The 22,904-nt window shown below is 43.7% G+C and overlaps 1 protein-coding gene across 1 annotated transcript in view; it reads right to left on the minus strand.

The window, feature by feature from the left end:
• Positions 1-545: 545 nt before the first annotated feature.
• The window catches only part of WFDC1 (WAP four-disulfide core domain 1), a 229,139-nt gene continuing 206,780 nt past the window's right edge, over positions 546-22,904 (minus strand). Inside the window, exon 7 of the mRNA XM_069217183.1 lies at positions 546-1,123. The gene's annotated coding sequence lies outside the window, so the exon portion shown is untranslated. The remainder of the gene's footprint in view (positions 1,124-22,904) is intronic.

Raw genomic sequence — 22,904 nt, forward strand, 5'->3', positions numbered from 1 at the left:
GAGCAAATGATGGCCACTAGGTTTTGGTGCTGTAATGCTACTTAGGTTCTAGTTATATGGCTTTCATATACAACACATGACTATATTTTATTCACTAATTTGACTAATGATAACTTTAGTTGATGAAGCTAGCTAATCCAACTTGATCAATGTCTGCAAAGCATGGTAGTATTTTGATCCTTTTATTATGAAGGCTGCTACTTTATGAATAGTCTGTGCTCTGGCATTGCTAGGTGCTAAATGGCTGAAATATAGTACAACCTATTTGCCTGTTATCAGAAAAATAGATTTGCAGACCATGGAGGGGTGATTAATCTTGCCATCAACAATATAGGAATGAAATCAGTAGAGGTCTTTGGGTTCAACTCCACAGGCTTGGGATTCTTTCTATTCCACACAACCACTACTGATCCTGTCGCCCCACCCAAAAAAGTCTAGGCAGACTCTTCTAGCTTCTCAAATTGGCCCTATGTAGGATTAAGCAGACACATTCCAACACACACCCATTAATGCAAACAGCAAAGAACACACCAAATACATGCACCTTGTTCTCACAATGCAACATTTATTGTAACAAGCATGAAACAGGACTCTTGATGAACTATTGGAAGAAGGATTGTTTGATGAGGATTTCTTGCTAGCACCTTGTATCTGCACTTACACATGTAAACTAGTGCAGTGTGAGAGCAGGCGGTGTTCTATGGGGGCCAGGAATTTGCAACTGTGGTAAATACATTGCATCTCCAATGTTTAAGTCCCACAGTGGTCAGTGTTGAAGTTGTTTCTTTTGGGAGATTGAAAGGTAATATTTAATCTTCTTTTGCATTCACTTTGTAGCAACAGAAATCGTATGTGCTGTAAAAATGTAGGTATGTCTGTTAATAAATCGGTTCCTTCAACATGTTGAAGTACTTTTGGACATTACATCCTCCAGATGTACAGGATTTCCATTGTCCAGCGTTGACAACCTCTAGTAACTCAGGAGTGACTAGACATTCCCTGTGAATAGATATGGAAACACCTAGAGGATATCATAGGACCTGCTGGACTCAATGTTGAAGAGGTTCATGGTGGTTTAGGTTTGAGCTCCCGTCCATTTATAGCTTATTTTGGCCATGAGCTCCTGTAAGAATACAATAAGAAATGCATTAGTAAAACAGTTTTTTTCAGTACTGGACATACATTTGATAATCACCTTTCGGCAGATAAGGATTAGTTGGTCATACTTGCTGGGACACTGCAAACATAGTTTGAGACTTATTTTGAGTTGGACGATAATTTAAAATCCTCTCATTTTTAGAGGAAATGTTTAAATCCGAGGGGAAGCCACGGGTGGACTCCCCTCCACCCTATTGTCTCTATGGTGGAAATAATTCCACCAAAATGGATCCACAATGCTTCTTCCAGTCTTCTCATGGGAATTAAAGGGAATAATCAAATGTCTCCTGCTTTATAAGCTTTACTCCAACACAACTAAATTACGATGATATGAATGATCCATGCAGAGAAACTCCCTTGACATTGTCCTAATTTCGAGCACACTATCCCACTCAAAATCCAGCTATCGACCCAGCCCCAACTTCTAGTCAACATTCCATGAGTCTTCCATCTCTGAACTAACAGCCCGCTCTCCAAGGGTAAATACTCCCAAAGTCCCATCATTTTTGTACAATAACGTCCCCAGTGACCGAACTCCACTTCAATGCAGTACATGTTGATCATGGATTGAAACAACCCACTTTAAACATTATTCTTCATTGCCTCACCCCCATAATCTTGGATAGCACATAGCATTTGAAACCTAAAAGCCAAAATGAGAGCAATGTTCCCATGGTGTGCTTGAAGAACACCCAAATACTCAAGAACTAGAAACAAGCCTTATGCACACCTTCTGATGCCTTTACAATGCCAAGATGTCCTACTTTCAAAGGCTTACCATCTCACTTCAAACTCACCCAGGAATGAGTTGCATGCACTGTCAAAAACCTGCTCTTCTTCCACACACACTCTTATCAATGACCCATCCTTAAAAGTTGGCCAATTTATCCTGTCAATTTATCCTTTTCAGTCCTCACACTATCAAACCTTTTGTCCTTGTTTCCAGTGATCTTTATCCATTCTTTACTTTCTGATATTCTGCTAACATATGGCACGTGCCAGACATGTTTCAAATCAGTAGTGTTTCCCCTCTTCTAAAACACTTCCTGTGGATCCAAAGTCTTCTTACGATTATCACTATGTCTCAGCTCTCCTTTTACCTCCAAGATAAAGGGATGATTGGTCTTCAGTTATCTCATACAACCCAATTAATTCTTCTAATGAATTTGCAACACTTTCCCCTCCTCAGAAACAGCACCTTAACCTCCATCCAACTTCACCACTGACTTCACAACCGATTATCTTGCATCCTTAAACTTTGGACCTATCCACTATTTTCAACACTATTGATCAATTTACTCTCTTTCTAGACTCAGCAGGCATCACTAGCCTAGCACACAATTATTCACCTCATGCCTCTTGAATAGCTCATTATCAGTTACCTGAGACTTACAGGCATCAACACCAACCCCTTTAGAAGAGGGTGTGCCACAAGGCTCTATAATTGACTCTTTCCTTTTCTTGCTCCACAATATTTTCTTCGGTGATATTAACTCACCATTCAGTTTCTCATGTAATGACCATGCCGAAAATTCCTAAAATCATTTTTGCCTTTCATACATTTAAATCCCTCCTCTAATCATGTATTTCAAATGTCTTCAGTGCCATTGAACAAGGACTAGCACTACGGTCAATTATGCTGTACTCACTTTCCCTCCTCATCATCTCACAGACTCTATCCAATTTCCCTCTTATACTCTAAAATACACCGCTTTGTCCAGAGATCCTGGGGTTATTTTCAAAACAGTCATGAAAATGCCATACTCGCATTGTCAGACTGGGATAAAAATAGGCCCAGGCAGCAAAATAAAAGTGGTCCCCATTAGGGAACTAGATAACTAAAAAAGTGGCCCACATTTGGAAACCAAGATAGTTTTAATTTGTCCTAATATCAGGGAAATCAACATTAAAAACTGGTCCACCTGGCCATAAAACAAGCCCACAAACTGCTAAACCGACCCACACACTGATCTGTGAGACCAGCCCATCAGACCGCTGACTGCCCTATAGACCAGTCCGACCCTGATACTTCATACCTAATACAACCATTGAAGCATGTTTTTAACTACTGAACATATGCAAAGTATGCTCACATATATCATTCTATGCATCATAAACACTCATTAATATTCAGACTTGACAACCATCATAGTCTTGTGGTAGGCTTCCCGCAATACTCCTTACCACCACTTGGCAAGGTTCTAAACTTTGCTACCTATACTCTGTACAGTTTATACACACCCACCCACACATACACACACACACACACCCAACTCAGCAGGCCTCCAAAAAGTCAGCTAGTATGCTGCCACAAACAGGCCATGTACAACATAATGACACTTGAATTCAAAGCAGCAACAGTCATGCTATCCCTAAGTACATCCTATCTCAATACCCCTCTACCTGGAACCCAGGATCCACCAACCATAGCATTCATGTCACACGCAAACCACCCTGTAGACATTCCAATTTCTTTTCCGGCCACTTTCTAGAGCCATCCAGTAGATCTCTCAAGCACTGGACAGCTGCAGTAGATCTCCCAAGCACCAACACCTCCAGTAGATCTCTCAATCACCAGACAATCCGGCACACAAAAGTCAAGAATGGGAACTGCCCTATAATCCAGTAAGTGTGTTTACAGCATTCGACCTGCTCCATTTTTTTGAAAAATGTAATTGTGTTAGATATGTGTTTGTCTTCGACAATTACAAACATATGTCAGTTGTACCGAATTCACATGACAACTGGTATTACTGTACTATATGCCAATTACCTCACCACAAGTACAACAAGTTGTTGCCATCAATTTTTGACAAACTGTACCCGTGTTTTCTGAGTTGGTCGGTAGAAGCTCTAAGAATTGCAATTAACACAGTGCTTACACAGATAGTCTTTGGTAGAAGGATTCACTATAGTATACGTGTGTAGGGTTTGAAAAATTATCCATGAGCCCAAAGAGAATACAGATGAATAATTTTGTCACAGTAATACACTCCCTTAAGCAATAGACAGACATTGCAAAGAAGCACCGTGTTCCTAGTCATTCTGCCTCAGATATGCTGTACTTTTAAGGCAGCTACACCACATAGCTACTGTATGGATTTCGTGACCTTGGCTGCTCATGTCGTAGCTTAGTTACTAGAGCACTGTTTTGCAAACACAGGCATGCAAAACACAAGAGATCATCTCAACAAATGATGCACAAAGACAAGAACACCATTCTGACCCCATATCCACCAAACCTTTGAAGATGCTTCACAGGCGAGATTTCAGAATGTGGTCTCATACACACCAGCAATCACTTTATGCAGAAAACTCCTGAATTTGTAACCCAAAAATTACATTATTTTTAGTGCCTATTTGAACCCCTATGTTTACAGCACACTGGGCTTTGCTATGAAGTATTGCTGGGTTACCTATCAGTCTGCTCATTTAAAGCACTTAACATATGATCAGTTTTTTTCAAAGTATCTTTGTTCTGACAGATGGCCTCAGTTGTGCTGCATAGTCCCCTCCTCTGTAAGACTGTCAGCAGTCAGTCTGGCCAGAGCTCTCTTTTCAGCATCAGAGCCTCAGAAATGCAGCTACAATCTGGGGCACAAAGCTGAAAGGCTGCTGAAGGGAGGGTGAAGCATGTCGGGAGTGAGCACCAACCACCCACCCCGGCACCAAGGTGTGTGTCTGCTGCCTCAGGTGCGGGAGTTGAGAGAAATGTGACCTAAAATGATCTTGCAGTCCCCATCTTTTCGCTAACTGGGCCAGGCCCACAAATAGAAATAATAATATGAATTGCTCTTAGAGTACTTCAGCATAACTACTGAATTTCCCAGAGAAAGTTGGCTTACAGCTACTCAGGTAATACAGATTTGTGAGTCATCTAGTTTGTGTTGGCTCATTGAACTGATTCACAATCAGTTTCAGACCCATACGGACACAGGACTCACATAACCTCCAACTAAAGAATTGCCACAAGAGCAGATTCCTTCAGCTTTTGCTTCAAGTATATCCTGCAGCTGCAATCCCATGTATGTTTTTGTATCCCAATAAACAATTGTTATTTGGCAACATTAGCTATGTCACAAGAATGTGGTTGGTGTGAAATAATCTGAAATAGATATTGGTGCCATGTCAGGTAAAGAAATGATAATCCTGCAACTTCATGAATTTGTGAAGTTCATCAATTTGTCAAACCTTTGTATGCAAGTGTTATTTCCATCTGAAAATACATTTGTGATATATTTGTCTCAACAAGTCCTACTCTTGTGGCTATGTCAGATATTTATATTCTTGAAGTTACGTTCACCACATTGATAAGATGACCTCTTAAGTTTTGTGTTGAGAATAGTATTTAGAAAGCTAAGTAGTCTGTACTGGCACACCACTTTTTATGGTTTGAAATTTGATGAAGACGGGAACTGATCACCTGGTGCATGGATGGTGAATTAGGTGTGATATGGCCAGGTGTCTTTGGTTCAATGTACCATTTAATGTTCAGACTTCTACGCAATCTGGGACATGAAGAACACCCAGCTTGGAGGTCTTTAGGCTTATACAGATACAGAAAGGTAGCAGAGGCATATAAAACACACCTCCTGTTGAACAAACATTAATGTGGATAATGTGAACAAAGAACACAGCTGATTACGGTGGTGCTTGACAGGTTTCACATGCCCTACTATCAAGGCATGAAAGAGAATGGTCCAATAGGTCCACTGTATACTAGACTACACAAAGAAACCCAAGCATTCAAATAGTATTCCAAACCTAATTGTAAGTCTATATCAGTACAACAATATAAAAACATACCTAAGAGAGCACATTTACAAAAGATCATGTAACTATAGTGATAAAATATATTGCTTCATCCATTCAATATTAGATTGCACAAATCCATAGACATATCCATCAAAAAGCCTAAGTCTGGATGAATAACAAGAATAGTGCAACACTCCCCCATAAAAATGCTAGAGTTTACAATGTGCAAATACGCAATATCAGAATACAGTACTCTATTATGAAGTGCAAAGCCTAAATAGGGAAAATTGGCAAAACAGTCTAATTAAGACAAATGTGCAAAAGGCCAAAGGCAATACAAAATACAATACACTCTATAATTAAGTACAAAAGACATAAAAAGTGCAAATACACAGTTAAAGTGTGAAAGTGCTCATATAATTTGCGATTGCAGAATAAAGTTTGAGATTCTCTGCAAATCAATAGGATACAAAGAGCAATTTTATAGATACAGGATGGAAAATTACAAAAAATTCAGAAAACTTGAAAAAAATTTGAGCAAGCCATTTCAAATGGGGAAGCAAACTAACATTTTAGCCAAAGTTATATTATGTTTCAAAAAGATCAGTCTCAAAAGTGGTCACATGCAGAATGAAGATCTGGGCCAACGAAAAGAAGATGATTCAAATATTGAACATGAGGAAAGGCAAAGAACACAAAACCTATCATCCCTTGGAATACTTTTCCATGTTCCTGTGATAGCTCACAGCGGTGACAAGCTTAACCCTAGTAAGAGGATAATTCTACATACACCATGTGTGAGATTCCCTAGGAGATAGGGTTGGGTGTTATTTAAAAGATGCTACTTTCTATTATGATCTCATTCCTTGCATACTGTACAAAAAGCAAAACATCCCTTTTCCTACTCACTATAGTCAATGATATTTTTTTGTATCCAATTTTTTTTTTAAAGGCTTTGGAGATGGTAAAATCCCCATTTTTTTTTTTTAAATATAATAAAGTGTGCTTCTTCCTTTCACGCTTTGAAAACTTTCAAACTTCAATTCAGCTCAGATAAACCCATTTTGCTACAGTACAAACTGTTCCCCCGCCTCAGAACCACTGCCCCAAAAGCACAAATGTGGAGGGTTACCCAAATTCAAACCGAAAAGCAGGTGGAGAAGCCAAAGAGTTAAAATTACCAAATTGGTGGCAAATGCGTTCCTCTTCTTTCTCAGAAAAAAAAAAAAAAAGCCCAGTGCTGCACGTCCATCACTTCACAGGCATAACTCACTGTGGGTGGGATTTTTGTCTTGTAAACAGAATATGTGCATGGTGCCACTGCCCACAACACTTACACAATCAGTGGATAGCAGAAGCCTGAGACAATGCCTTACATTTACAATGGTGTATATCCTTTTTTATTTAGGCAATAACTTGAGAAAATTCTACTGAGGTAAGAATAAAACTGCACTACTTCCATCTTGGTACTCCCCAAAAATCAGTTAAAGTTTTGCCTGATTCTAACCCCCTTCGCTCTAAAAATCACGACTTTACTCCAAGATATGTTTATCTTTAAAAAGTGCTCCGCAGTACATTTTTCCAAAGCCCTGAGACGCCTTTGGAGGCCTATCGGGGTTAGACCCATCAAAATAGTATCATCTGTGTAAAGAAGACAACCAACATTCATTGGACCTAGTTTAGGGGGATCCCCTTTTACCAGACCAATTCTGCAAGGCAAATCATGAATATAAAGTGAGAAGAGAAGAGGCACAAGCAGTACCCCCTGCTTTAAGCCATTGTGCATCACCACTCTTCTTGACAAACGCTGGTTCTCTACATCAAAACTGGAGTCCAAGTGGAAGAATGCAGGGCAATTATTAGCCTCAAAAGGTAAGCAGGAATCCCTAGCATTGATAGTTTCCTCCACAGCTTCCCCCTGTCAAACACTGAGGAGAAATTGATAAATGCAAAATATAGGCGTACGCCCCTAGACAAAGGGTACTTCTCTTAAAGTTTGTAGGGCCATAATGTTATTGAAAGTACCATAATTCTTACAAAATGGGTATGAGGTTATTTCCAAACGCCCTTTCTTGGAGATGAAGTAGTATGCTTTTGGCAAATAATCTGCCTATTGCACCAGAAGGGCAATTTGTCTGTAACTGGCAGGAGAGGCCTTCAATTCTTTTTTATGTAAGGGTACAATGATACATCCCTTCAAATTGGATGGAATATCACCAGACAGATAACAGTACTGGAATGATGGACATAAAAGGGAAGCCCATGAGGAAGCCTCTTGTTCAATAAGTGCTATCGTGAATTTATCAGGGCCCATAGCACCTGAAGTTCTTGCACCTTTAATGAATCCCACGATCTCCTTACAAGAAGGCTGACCATACAACTCCATAGAATGTACCTCGACACTGAGAACAAACTGGTCACTGCTACCTGAATTACATGTAGACAATTGAGGAGTATACTCGGTCCATACATCATCCAATAACGGGATTGCCTGGACTTTGACTCTTGAGTCATAGTATTGGGTTATTAAGGCCAAATATTTCCGAGAATTGTATGAAGTAGCAACGTACCTCACATTGATCCATTTCCTATCCTTCTCCTTTCTGCAGACTTCAGTCTTGTTCTTATCCACTTAAGGCGATTCATTTCTGTTGGTCTCAAAAGCGGGAAGAATTTAAATTGTTTCCTAATGACGGAGTTTATTTCATGATTTACCTTTTAAAAAAACCAAGGGATCTTAGTGGATGATTTAGGTTTAACTCTATCCTAACTCCCAAAGGTTTGGAAGAAGGTCTGTTTTCCAGAGCAAGAAATGGGATCATCTAATGAAAATCAGGATGAGCACAGTGCTTTGACTGTTTGGAGAGACAGGGAGAGACCTACCAGGGTCTCATTACTGACTTACCTTGTGTTATCCGGGTCTGCATGTACTTGGAAGATGGTCTTTTGCTTCATCATTGATCAACTTACTTAGACTATCCAATAAGTCCTAGAAACACCACTAATAAAGACTCAGTCACAGATGATTTTCCTTGACGGGTTTTACAAGTTCTCTTCATAACTTCAGACTTGAAAGCTTTATCGTGAATCAACCTTTTGAAATCTGTTACTGCTATTTGTACCTTTGTATACTTCTTTCCCTGAAAAAGTCACGGATGGTGATGAAACTCTCGTCGCCTGTTGGGGCACATTTGGAGCGCAGAATCTTCCACGTTTCAATAAACTCACTTGATTGAACTGATCTACAAATCCTTACTCTATGGACTTACAATTACTTTTGGAATACTATTTGACTGCTTGGGTGTCTTTAGGCTTATGACTGAGAATACTATACAATATGTTATACTTATTTGTGTGGTACACATATCTCCTAGAGGGTATCTTCGAGCCTAAGAAGGGTGGTGCAGTACCACCATATCATTCCACAGTGAGTTACCGGGTTACAGACCTGTGGGCATGTGCTGCCAAATGCATGCGGATGAGATTTGGTGGGCACTGGGAAACGTGCATGCCATGACTTTGAATCAGGAGGAGATAGATGAATTTCTTCACTATTACATTATTACTATTATAAAATCACTATTATGCATATTATGGGGTACCAATTTTGCTTCGGACTAAATGGCAGAACCAGGAAAGTACACATACAACTGGTTTACTCCCTTATTTTCATAAACTATGCAAATGTGTGCTTTTAACTTCACTATTTTACACTAAGTGGGATTTTAATTAGACTGACCTATGAGTAAGGGTATGAGTTGACCTTTTTCTTTCATGTAAAATCTCAGTGTACCTGTACAGAGGAAAGATTAGACCAGAGACCAGGGTGGGACAAAAGCAAGTACTGAGGAATGCTGAATCCTTCTCCCTGGGAGAGGGCACCTGTATTGCTATGCAGGAGCCTGAGGACAGAGCTCTAGAACCTCTGGGGTGAACCACTGTCATGCACAGGCTCCCTGCGGTGCTCTTCCCCTCTCTCTGCAGCCAGTTTCTCTCTGTCTCTCTAGCTTCAGTGTGCAGGCCTTCCCATGCTCACTCCCTGGCCTGCATCACCAGTCGGACCGAAGTGATTGACATCACCTCAACCTGGAGGGACCAGATTACCCCCCATTGTTGCCTGACGGGTCACTGTGCCATTCATAAGATTTATGGTGTTAACTGTATGTTCCGTGAGCCTGGTAACCCCTTGTGATGTCAGTCACATACTTCCCAGAAGACACAGCCAGCTCCAAGTCGACTTTGAATTGTCATTCCGACCAGGTGGCACAGTGGCCAATAATGCAAACTGCGAAGCCACATCCAATCTGCCACGTACTTCTGCTCTCAAAAGATCAAAGTTTTACAAGTAAGACTCCATATCTGATCACCCTTTACTGGCACTGCAACTCGAGTACCTAATAGACCGAGTACTCTGATGGTTCCTGTCTCCCCTACTATACAAACCTGACCATTTCTGCAGGACAAGCTTGGGGACAGGTTTTAATACCAAGCAGAGCCTTAGGCTCTTCTACTCACTACTAATCCATTAACTAATAAACAAAAACTTCTAAGCCTGCCACAGATGTCCTATGGACATTTCACATTCCTTAAGGAGCATATGCTGTGCAGGACCTCAAAATATGAGCTGGAAATCCACTTTGTGTAAAGGTTTCCACCTCATCTTTTATGCTACCATGTGATATTGACTCATCACTGTGTGAAGGGGGCGATGTTGTGTGTCACATGGTGGCACTGTGTGGATTGGCAAGTCTGAGAATGCAATAGGAGTAACAAACATTACAAATTCACAGTGGCCCTAAATTTGGATAGTACTCAGTTTATCACAAAATGGCCACATTTTTGTTATGCTATTTAACCTCAAATGAATAAAAGTCTTATATTTTATTAAAATTAATCAAATTACACTAACTGGACATTCTGTTTAATGGACATTTTTGTATTGACTGTAACTTGGATTATAAATTTACATCGCCTACGAGTAGGCTTTGACAGTTCAGCCTCATTATTTCCTGAAAGTAACAGCCTAGAAGAGAGGTACTTGGCCATCCAGTGAGCTTGAGGTGGTACATAGTTCCTGAAGTTACAGAGGCAAATGGAAATGATTGTTACAAGAACAGCCTTATTGCCCCTGAGTTCCCGAGGTATTGGAGAACTGACTCACCTCATAGGCTCAAAGCTGTAATCATGCAGTGTTGTTGATTAAATGTCAGGACTGGCTGAAGGTGTCACCTGCTACATGGGAACACATGGCAGTGATCCTTGAGACACATTGTACCGGTCGGAGATTATCCCATCACCAGCATTGTAGGACCGTCAAAGAATTTGGGTCCACTTATCTCAACAAGCATGACCAAAGGGCTTGATGTCACTAGACGTCCATTTTCCAGTCCTGTACTTTACTCTTATTATTATTTTATTTTTGCTATTTTATATACAGTGGACATGGCTAAAAGGCATAAGAGCGCTTTACAACTCACAGGATACAGGGTTACATTAATAGTTAAACTCTGACATTTATACCTGTGTATGGATACAACAATAGGGCACAGGACATGAACAGTCAAATGAAGGCAGATCAGGGCGCAGTGGGGAAAGTAAATAAGTCTAGTCAAGGGTGAATTAACTAAGATGTCTGTCAAAAAAGAGGAGCTTGAGGTCCTTTTTGGAGATTGCAGGGCAGGTGGTTAGATGGAGTGAGGGAGGGAGGCAGAGAGCTCCGGATTCTAGTGGTGCTCTCAGGGAAAGACTGATTCATGTATTGTTCTCGCCTGAAGGTGGGGGGTTCCAGGAACAGGGATTGGGCATTTCTGGAACCCCTATTTGCACCTGAGATTTTTAGTTTTTTATTTCGATAGGAGGATGAGGAGGAGTTCAGCGCTCTATGGGTAATGCAAGCAATTTTGAATTGGGCCTGCACTTCAATGGGGAGCAATTGGAGGGTTAGAAGGGCAGTGGACATGTGGTCAAATTTCTTAAGACCTAAGACAAAGTATGCTGCAGCATGAGGTGTTGCTCTCAGGTAAACATTGGGAATGCCTGAAAGAAGGGCAATTCCACAGTCTAGTCTAGAGAGAACAAGAGACTGAGCTACTGTTTTGAGGTCTTGTTCTGGAATCAATTGTCTGATGTCCCAAAGCTGCCTAAGTTTATGCTGTGTGCTGTTGGCCATGGCTGCAATGGGGCTGTGAAGATTGAGACAATTATCCAGGGTAATGCAGAGTTATTTGGCACATGTAACAGTGGTGGAGCACCCTTCAGAGGTGGGAAAGTTTGCAATCCATTCTGGTGTCGGCGTTTTTGCTTTCGGAGGTGTTAGAGTGTGACAATTACTAATAGAATTGCATGATTAACTGAAAGAAAATTGTGCGTTTAAAAGTGCAAGGTTGAAATGAAAATGAGGCCTACGCTGATAATTGACACAGATATTTCGAAAATTAAAATAAAAATCACAGTCTATTTAAATGTATTTTATGTTTTACTAACAGAGTAATAAAAAAAAAAATACATGTTCAGAAAATAAAGTTTGAGTTTTATGAAATGTTGTACACTGCACATTTGTTAAGCTAATAAATGTGATGCTTAGAAAGTTTTCTGTTCTTTCTGAAACATCCTGTGTGATGACCTAATGTCCGAGAGAAACGTTTTTGTGCTGTAACTTTTGAAACATTTGTTTAGTTCCTGCCAGATAGTCTTCCACAGAATAAATCTGGCTCTGAGGATTTGGTCTTTGTATTGTTTTCTTGCTTTGCAAAGCTTAGTCCTACTCCGATATGGTGCTTTCCTACGTATTGTATTTTCTCATAATAGAGAATTAGGGCCAAGAGAGTTTTGATCTGGATAATTTGCACTTCAGGGGTGCACATCTGTCAATAAAGGATGTCATGTAGGAGTTGACCTTGTTGGTGCCCTCGATGTCAAGATGAGGTGTAATTTCAATTAGGGTGGGAAAGGCCATGATGGCCATGGCTTCTGTGTCAAGGTTGGGTGTGTCTGTAAACCATATTTTCTCTTCCTTGGGTTGCCCATATGTTTTGGTGTAAGAGCCAGTTAGAGAGAACAAGATCTGCATGTGATCAGACCAGTCGACTGGGAGGGGGCCATATGTCTTTAAGTAGGGGGAGTTGGAGATTACCATATCCAGAATGGTGCCTTTGTGGTGTGTAGATCCATGGCAGAGTTGTTGGAGATCACTGACATTGAAAAGGCAGCTAAAAGTGTCCACATAATTGTTGCCCATGTTTCCCCAGTGGATGGTGAATTCACCAAGGAAGATATTGTTGTCAGAGCAGGTGAGAGGTGGAGAAATCCATGCATTCCTCAATAAAGCTGTTATTTTGACCCGGTGGGTGGTAAATACCATTCAATCTGAGGTGGTAGGTAGTGGATGTGGACAATTCCCCCCGACAAGCTTTCTGAAGACTGAAGACTGAAAGTGAATCGTTGAGAGGGTTTGACATCTCAGAGAGTTTTGGGGAGTGTGAGACCTCTGCAGTGTCTATCTTCATGGTCACAGTGAAAAATGGATTAGTTGGGAGGAAGAAGGTGGTCTAAAGCATGGTTAGATGGGACATTGAGCCACGTTTCCATGAGGATCAGGATGTCATCATTATGGGTCAGGATCAATAACTCTAGACTGTGATTGACTGCAGATCCACAATTGTGTAGCATGCAGTACAGGAAAAAGCTGTTGTCTTTCTGACTTGGCTGACATGGGAGTGTAGTTGGGATTGGGATCAAGTTAAAAGGGGATGAACATGCACTGGGATGGTGTGTGAGTTTTAATGTGGTTGAGAGGATGGTAGAAATCTGGCAGAGCCCACGGGAAGATAGGAGGATGGGGTACTGGAATTTGAAGCTGTGGAACTCTTTAGGAGATGGAGTAGGTCTGAGATGTCAAAGAGTCATTGTGTCTGTTTGGGTCTGGGTAGGTGGCTGTCTCTCGGTATGATGGAAAGGTGTGGGAGGAGGGTCTACAGAGAGTGATTAGGATAGGAGTATAGGAGTGATGAGAAGACAGTCTCTAAACTGGAAGGGAGCCGATGTGAGGATGTTCATTCTTCAAGAGAGGTGTAAGACCCAGATAAGGAGCTTGCTAAAAAAAAAGAGGCCAGTTATGTTCAGTAATTGTGGAAGGATTGGGGTGGATTATTAGAAACGGACTCTGAGGGTTGAGGTGCAAAAGGGGGGGTTGCTGGTTGTTGATGTTTGGAGATTTTAGGGCAGGAGATGAAAAAGGAAGGGGGAGGGAACATATGGGCCGACTGTGGGGATGAAAGAGGGGTGGCCACAGTAGTGGGAATGGGAGATAATGCTTTTGGAAGGTTGGAAAGGAATGGTCCAGAGATGGTTTGTAGGAGGGAAGTTCAAGGCCTGGAATTGGCAGTGAGATATGGGTTGTGGGGGGGGGGCATAATTGATTGTAGGAGAGTCCAGGGTAAGAGAAGTTGTCAAGGTGGACTGGAAGGGGCGGAGAGTGGGTAGGGATTGTTATGGGCGGAAGGGGAGGGGGGATCATAGGAGGGCCTGAGGGTGAGGTAAATTAAGTCAATCATGTCCAGGATTGTGTTGGCTTGGAACATGATCGTCCTATTTTTGTAAACAGATACAGAAATGCTGCCCAAGAGGCCAAAGGGGGAGCAGCATTTGAGTTTGCGTCCAAAGGGGATGTGAGAGAGGGGGGGAGAGGATGGGAGAAAACTGCGCAAGGATCGAATCCACAGGCCAGTGTTGTGTGTGAAGAGAAGGAGGTCAGTTTTAAGGGAGCCTTTGCGTTGGTACTGGTATTGGTCTGCAAAGACGGTTTCCAGAAAGTCTCTCAAGGTCCTGTGTTTCAAATTTTTCATTCACGTTTGTAAAGATTTAGGGGGTATTTGATCTTGAAATAATTTGCGCCGGATTTGGAAAGAGGCGCGGGGGACGAGGTAGCGGGTGTCGACGACATGTTGGGGGCTGAAGCCAGTTGGAAAGTTATAGGTATTGACCTAAGCAACCATTCTAGGTTAATGATGGTAGTCATGAGGTCGTCTGCAACCTTGTGAAGCGCACTGTGATCAAGGAAATGGGCTAAATCCATGGCAGCTCCATGTTCACATGGTGAAACAGAGAAGGTAAGACCTCAGTGGTCCCTCGGTGATCGTCTTGGTCAGCAACCGGACATGTGGCAGGCCGCTGGAGTGCTCTGTCGCACAGAGCAGTAGATTCAGTCGGCCATCTTGGAGGGGGGGGTTTTCATTTGGGGAGTGTTTTCTGTTGTTGGAAGAGTCGTTACTCTTTTGGTGAATGAATAATTCCTTTACTTGGAAGGCTTATTAAAAGTAATCTGGTGAGGTGAGGAGCACCATTCAAACAATTTGGGACCGCTCAGGTCCAAGTCCAATACTCACAAAATCCCACTGGGAGACTGGGACCACAATCCAGGTGGTCATGGCAGAGCAACTATGCTGTAGTTGAGGACACCACACAGGACACGAGGCTGAGTGGACCCCTAGGCTCAGGCAGTCACCTGCAATGCCGCGGAGATTTGTGGCGGCACTATTCCATTGAGAATAATCGAAAAGAGAAGTTCACTTTGTGTAGCCTCCAAGGCGAGGAAGACAGCACCATTCTTCTCTTTCAAATTAAACCCAGTTTGTAGAGGGAGTGCCAAAATGGATGTCGATTTCTGAGAAGGATCGTAAAATGGAGTCTGGAAATCTCAGAGGAAAATAGAAAGTGAATATTCTTAAAAAAGCAAATTACAGAATAATATGCCTGGGAGTCCTGGGTGAGAAGTGTGAGCACACGCCGAGAAGACTGTATAAATGGTGGCATTTTCCTAGGGAGCCACACCGAGTCTCGATTCATATTAACGTGGATAGATCGTTCCTCTCCTGACCTATTGTTCCGTTGCGTCACCTTATGCATCAGCTTGGCTTATAGAAGAAGCAATGACTCAGCACAGTGGAGCTGCGGGCCAGGTTTGTTATTCAATCCCAGCTGTTTGTGCAGCTTCACAATAACACACCTCTCACTACTTTATCACAAAATCCACATTTACTCAAGATCAGATGAAAACATCTACACAGTGTTTTTCAAGCTCGTGCTTCGAGGCCCTCTACAGACAATGGGGGTCATTCCAACCCTGGCGGTCATCGACCGCCAGGGTGGATGACCACGGAAGCACCGCCAACAGGCTGGCGGCGCTTCATTTGGGATTCCGTCCGCGGCTGTAAAGCCGCGGTCGCCCAGCCGGGTCCGGCTTTTCCCGCCGGATTTGCCCCGGGTGGGAGAATCCTCCATGGCGGCGCTGCAAGCAGCGCCGCCATGGGGATTCCGACCCCCTTCCCGCCAGCCTGATACTGCCGGTTTTTACAGCCAGGAACAGGATGGCGGGAACAGGTGTCGTGGGGCCCCTGGGGGCCCCTGCACTGCCCATGCCTTGGCATGGGCAGTGCAGGGGCCCCCTAACAGGGCCCCAGCATGATTTTCACTGTCTGCATAGCAGACAGTGAAAATCGCGACGGGTGCAACTGCACCCGTCGCACCCCTGCAACACCGCCGGCTCCATTCGGAGCCGGCTTCTGTGTTGCAGGGCCTTTCCCGCTGGGCCGGCGGGCGCCCGCCGGCCCAGCGGGAAAGTCTGAATGGCCCCCGCGGTCTTCTGACCGTGGAGCGGTCATTTGACGGGGTAAGTTTGGCGGGCGGCAACCGCCGCCCGCCAAACTTGGAATGACCCCCAATGTTTGTTATGAGGTGTGAAAAACTCCAGGCTGTCAGTAGCAGGCTTAGGTTTTTTGTTTTTGTTTTAGTGAATGGGCTACGGATGAGTAAAAGTCCCTAATTTAAAAATATTAGTGACCAAAGGCTGTCTGAGGAGGTTGCAGCCCACTTCCACAACTGGCATTGCTCACTTTGAGCACCGGCACAGCCAGGACATTTGTTTAAAAAAGAAAGTGCTTTGGCCCCAGATATTTTAGGAGGTGAGGAGGCCAAAATAATAGCTGTATCAACAAATGCCCTTGGCAGAGTTGCAAAATGCCAAATCCAATGCCAGCATGACTCAATGAACATTTCTGCTCTATCGGTGTGCCTCAACCCTTTCCTACAGGCCCCAGAGTACCAAAGAACATGTACTCTCACTTTGGTAGTCTTTTCCATAAAATACTTGAAATCACTTAACCGCTAACCAGTAATGATGAGCCTGTGCTGCCCCCCTTTCAACATAGTAAAGTTGGCATGTGCCTAATTGGCATTTGCAACTTACCTAGAGGTCCCTGGCATACGGTGCAAACTGTACCCAGGGCCTGTAATTTAAATAACTCTAGTGCACTGCAACACCCATTGTTTAACTGACTATAATGATGGCGCAAACATGACTGCAAGCTTACCATTTGTAGCCTGGTTGTTGCAATTTTAAAAAGCAAAATTCCTAAAAACTACTGCTATTCAGGCCTTGTTGCCAGTAATGCAGGGATACAGGGATTTAAAAATATGACATGTTGGAATTTAATATTAAACATGTCTTTAGAGTAAAAAATCCCTAAAAGCTATTTTTACTTTAGCAAGGTTGGCTGTTCCGTACGAACACACTGGATTGCATGTTTATATTTAATGCTGCTAATTGTTTTTAGGAGGCAGCTCGAAAATATTAAACAACTATTTTAAATGGTTATTAAAAATCCAATTTAATAGTGAAGTTTGTGTTTTGATAAATATTAAGAAAACTATACTTTCACAAAGTCCCTTTTTCCCTGCCAAAAGCTCCTGAAGGTCCATTTTTATTTGCTCTCCCACTTCTGCCATCCAGTAATTAGCATTTATTTGAATAGGTGTGAATGGCTGTGACATGGCTCCCAGAAGCAAACAACTGGCTGACCTGAATGGACCAAAAATTACCCCTCTGAACCTGTTTGAATAGGCTTTGAACATCTACTTTGACATTACAGTGTCAAATCCTGCTTGATAGTTCTGCTAGGGGTTTTACATACAACACATGGGGCTTACTTCATAGAGGCATCCCCTGTCAAGGGTAAATGTTAGCTGACACCTGGGCCGAGCCTTTTCTTTGGTCCCCCAGCCAAGCAGGCTAAATCCACAATAGGCCTCTTTTTGACATTGCAGTGTCAAATGTTATTGGAGTAAAAATAATCCTACTTTACTAGTCTTCTGGGGTTTTACGTATAACACTTAGCGCTAACTTCAACAAGCAAGAACAAGATGCAAGACAGTTTTTATGAATCTACGGTCTGGTTGCTGGAAAACTCTGCTTTGTTTAATCAGACTCCTTCCTCTAGGTTTATTGGGGTACAGTGGCTGCCCCAAACTGAATTCTAGTGTTGGAAGTGAGAGTAAGCTAGGATTACCATAGTACACTGCCTACACACACACACACCCAAGCCCTCAGAGCCCACGTTCAGTGTAGTTGAAGACTTCCACCATTTTTAAAATGCTCAAGATTTGTAGGACTGGACTTGGGAACTTTTACCCCATTGGTGCTCAGCGTTATTCCCTCCCACTAACTCCTGGCAAGCATAAATATAGCATCTCCATGCACCCACTTCAGAATACTCCTGGATGTGAGGAAGATCAGAAGAGTACTGAACCTGCTGTCTACGACCTGAGAAGAGGCATGAAATGAGTGAACCTGCTCTCTCTTGTGCGGAGGACAAACATGTGGCTCCAAAGGTCACAAGGCTGACCTACTTTTAAAGCTACAGGGGCCCAACAAGCTACGGGAAGCTTTTTTCTACACCTGCCATGCTAACAGGTGGCGACTGGACCGATACTTGGCTCTGCTGTTTGGCCTCTGCCTGGCACCCTGTGAGGCTCTTAGAGCCTCGACTGGGGTCCTGGGCGTCATTATAAGTGTAGTGCCGTGGTGAATTGGAACATAATGCCAAAAGTGAACATTTTTGACCTAGTTGGGGTATCCGACCTGCGCTCCATCATGGTGAACATCAAATAGCACCTATGTTCTAGTCTTTCGCAATCATTGGCATATTATGCTTCTTGGTGCTACTCCTACTTAAACATGTAAAAGGCCATTTATCTGTGTGAAAAACGTGGCTTCATGGTGGTGTCAGGACTCCTGTACCAAAACTGGTGGCACTGCACGGTATCCCTGTGTGTAAAAAAGGCAACAATTTAAGATCAGTCGTTTTCAGTACATACCCCTGTTGGACCTGGCCCTTTTACAGGGTCATTCCCCAGACTTTTTGCCTCCTTAGTTTTCTGACCTTTGTTGGCTGACGTTTTGACTCTGAGCACTTTTTCACTGCTAACCAGTGCTAAAGTGCATGTGCTCTCTCTTACAAATTTGGTATGATTGGATTATACCTGATTGGCATATTTAATTTACCTATAAGTCCCTTGTAAAGTGGTATCCCTATACCCAGGGCCTGTAAATTGAATGCTACTAGTGGGCTTGCAGCGCTGCTTGCGCTACCCACTGAAGTAGCCTGTCAAACCTATCTAAGGCCTGCTAGCGCAGAGCCTGTGTGCGCAGTTTTCTGCCACAGGGACCTGGCCTCTAAATTTACTTACCAGTCCCAGAACTCCCCTTTTACTACAGGTAAGTCACCCCTAAGGTACGCCCTAGCTAGCCCTTTGGGCAAGGTGCCATGTATGTAGAAGGCAGGACATGTGCCATGTTGCGTGGCCTGTCCTGGTAGTGACAAACAGCCTAACTTGGTGTCTCACTGCTGTGAGTGCTGCCCTCTCATAGGATTGCATTGGAAATGCCCTGCCTTATGTGTAAGGGGTATTGTCTGATTTATGAGGGGTAGCGTAGGCATGTTTGGTATGGTTGCGATAGTGGTGAGAAATGCTGCTTACTGCTGTAGGTGTATTTTTTATTACTATGACAGAAATGCCACTCCTAGAAAGTGCGCATTTATCTGTGCTTATGACTTTGGTGTTTTACAGCTTGTCTCCAATCAACGTCTGGGCAGACTGACAGTTGGGGCTTTGTGCATACTTTTCAGACAGCCTGAACACAGGGAGGGTGGAGGTGTCACAGAGGTGCATCTACATATTGTAAAGCCTTCCTGGGCTGAGAGAAGGGAGAGGCGGGGCACACCTGCATTTGTAAGGACTGTGCCCTGGCCTCACACAATAGGGTCGTTAACCCCCCACTGATGTTTGGAGCCTCTGCTGGAAGGAGAGAGAGGGCACTCCCAGAACCAGTTGTAACTGGCTGGAACCTCCTCTCCCTAACATTGTGAAACACTGTAAGAACAGACTATAAGTACAGGGGAATTTTCCCCACAATTTGAACATTCTTGGAACTGGAAACTGGACACAGAACGCTGATGTACAGACTCACCAGGAAACCACCTTGGACTGCTGCTGTAGTGCAGACCTGTGACCTGCCTGGTCACTAGGAGGAACTGCCACCATCTGCATCCCTTGTGCTGGTCTGTAGTTGGGCCCTCCAGCCCTGTGCTTCCTTTGACTCCTGATTGCTCCCAAGGGCAGGGTGCTGTTCCCCTGACCCCTGCACTGATCTCTCCAGCGTTTGCTTAAGCGCTTTGGAAAAGTGCTCTTTCCTTAAATTTGCTGCAGAAGATCACCGCCGCAGCCCGGGCTTTAACTTGGCCCTGATCGCCCTAAAAGCGCTTTTCCTCTGCCCAGGACACCGCCGCAGCCCGGGGCCCAAAACTTACTTCAGCGCTTTGGAAGCGCTTGATCTATTTCCCCAGGATAACCGCCGCAGCCGGGTTTGTCACGTTTCTCTAAGCACGGTGATAACGCTGCACTCAGTGCCCCCGGGGCACACAAACAATCCGGAGCAGGCGTGCTCCTCTCGGCGCCCCTGAGGGTCCTCCCACTGCTGGGAACGCCCCTGGGGCACCAGCCACCTGCGACCCTACAGGGAAGCCTCCTGGCGGCTTGGGAGCAGCTTCCCCTGACTCGCGCACCACATTGGGTGCGGGCGAGTCTTTTCTTCGGGCCCCGATTCGGTGGAATCGGGAAGAGAGCCCTCGGCGGAGGTCCCTTCCCGCCTTTACGCTATAATTGTTGCTGGGCCACGCCCGGCCCCCACCCCACGGACAGGGTGTGAGGAGGCCGAGGTAGGTCCCCACCACGAGGGAGGCTCCCCGTTTTGCGCACAGGAGCACCAGGGCCCCCCTGCCCGTTTCTAGGCACTGGAAGTGCCTCTTCCACCATAAATCAGGTACTCTTTAGGAAATTTAGGCTCTAGGAGCCTAATACAGACTTGCAGAGGTTTGCTATTTCCTACCTGTTTACTGGTGATACATATATGTGCTAATGTTCCTTTTCTAGGCATGTCTAGCTGATATGTATTTATATGACTTGTGGTATATTCTCTAATGTTCCTTTTATGGGTATTTAGGAATTGTTCATGACAAGTGTATATACCTCTTAATATAATTCCTGACTACTGCTTATGTTGCAGAATCCTGAGTACTTACGTGTTCTAATGTGACAACTGCATATTCCTGCAGAGTATTAGTAACTTGTGTAACATTCTGACAACTGCTACGGTAGCAGGGTACTATTCCTGTGTAATGTTGGTCTAATTATGCTTTGTGCAATACAGATTATTTTTACATAGCTCAGTGTTGTGTTTACTTTGTGGTGTATATTTTGCGTCACATGTGTGGCGTGTTGTGCAAACGCTTTACACATTGCCTCGAGGTTAAACCTGACTGCTCGTGCCAAGCTACCAAGGGGGTGAGCAGGGGTTAACTTGGACGTGTAACTCCGAAAGCCCTGACTAGAGTGGGTTGGTTCTGCCAGGCTGAGGTGCATACCCTAGCCAACCAAAAACCCAATTTCTAACAACCCCTAATGTTCCAGGCTTTCTTCCTGTCTCTCAATCCGTCTCTGTTTTTATTATCTATACATATATGCCAGTGGTGGCCGGCAGCTTTAGGGGGGGGGGGGGGGGGCATGCGGGAAGCACACACACACATCTATTAACAACACTCATAACATTGAAACACGCACGCACCAAACATTAATTTTAAAACATCACACACACACACACTTACCTTCAGCCTCGAGGTCCCAGGAGGGTTGGGACTGCTGCCTTCCCTCATTGGCTGAACCTAGGTCAGCCAATGAGGGAAGGCAGCAGTCACAGCCTCGTCACAGAGTGGGATTGGGTCAGTGAAACTGCTGACCCCACCCCACTCTATGATGAAGTGTCACTGAAGCACCCAGGTTGAAGTCAATGGGTGACGCTTTCCTCGTCAACCAGGGGAGGGGTTCTAGGCACCTTTGCTGAGCCAAGGAGGTCACGCCAATAGGAGCTGTGACCTCCTCAGCCCAGCAAAGTTCAGCTCAGGCAGCCAGGAGTCTCCCCCCTGCTGTCTGAGCTGAAAATGAAGAGGGTCTGTCAGGCTGACCTTTGTTCAGCCTGACTGACACTCTTCATGAGGGTCAAAAGGTGGGGGGGTGTGGCCCTAAAGGATGGGCCGCGCCTGATATATGCACAGACTGTATGTTTGATTAAGCTGTTTCAGTCGCTTTGTTTCATTTCTGTGTTATATTCCCACTCAAAGGAATACAAATTAGCAATGAAACACAGTAAAATTGAAAAGAGCTGCGTTTAGTACACACGTTAAGGAGACTTTAAAAGTACAGTTCAGAAACTGCTGTGATGAGTTCAGGAATTGTGAATATTTGAACTCAGGCAAAACAGTGCTCTGCAGACATAGCAGCATAGTCAAGAATGTCCATTCACCTAAAATCGGACACTAGCCCTTTGGGCAACAGAGGCGTGCGGACTAGGATAGAAAGGAAATGTTTACAATCCTCTAGTGGCTTACTCCAGTTTGGCAATAGCACAAACCATAACATTCAGCTATAAATCCATCAGACTTTGTTTTATATAACCCTGCATCCAGGCCAAGTTAATTTAGTGATTCTTGCAGATCTATGCTGATGTAAATGAGGATCATAAGTATGTTTCTCAAAAGTCCCAAATTAGCATTTCCTAATGACGATCATAGTTAGAAATTGAAGATATTCTGGCTCCAATTCTA

This window comes from Pleurodeles waltl, chromosome 12 (assembly GCF_031143425.1).
Source record: "Pleurodeles waltl isolate 20211129_DDA chromosome 12, aPleWal1.hap1.20221129, whole genome shotgun sequence".
NCBI lineage: Eukaryota > Metazoa > Chordata > Amphibia > Caudata > Salamandridae > Pleurodeles > Pleurodeles waltl.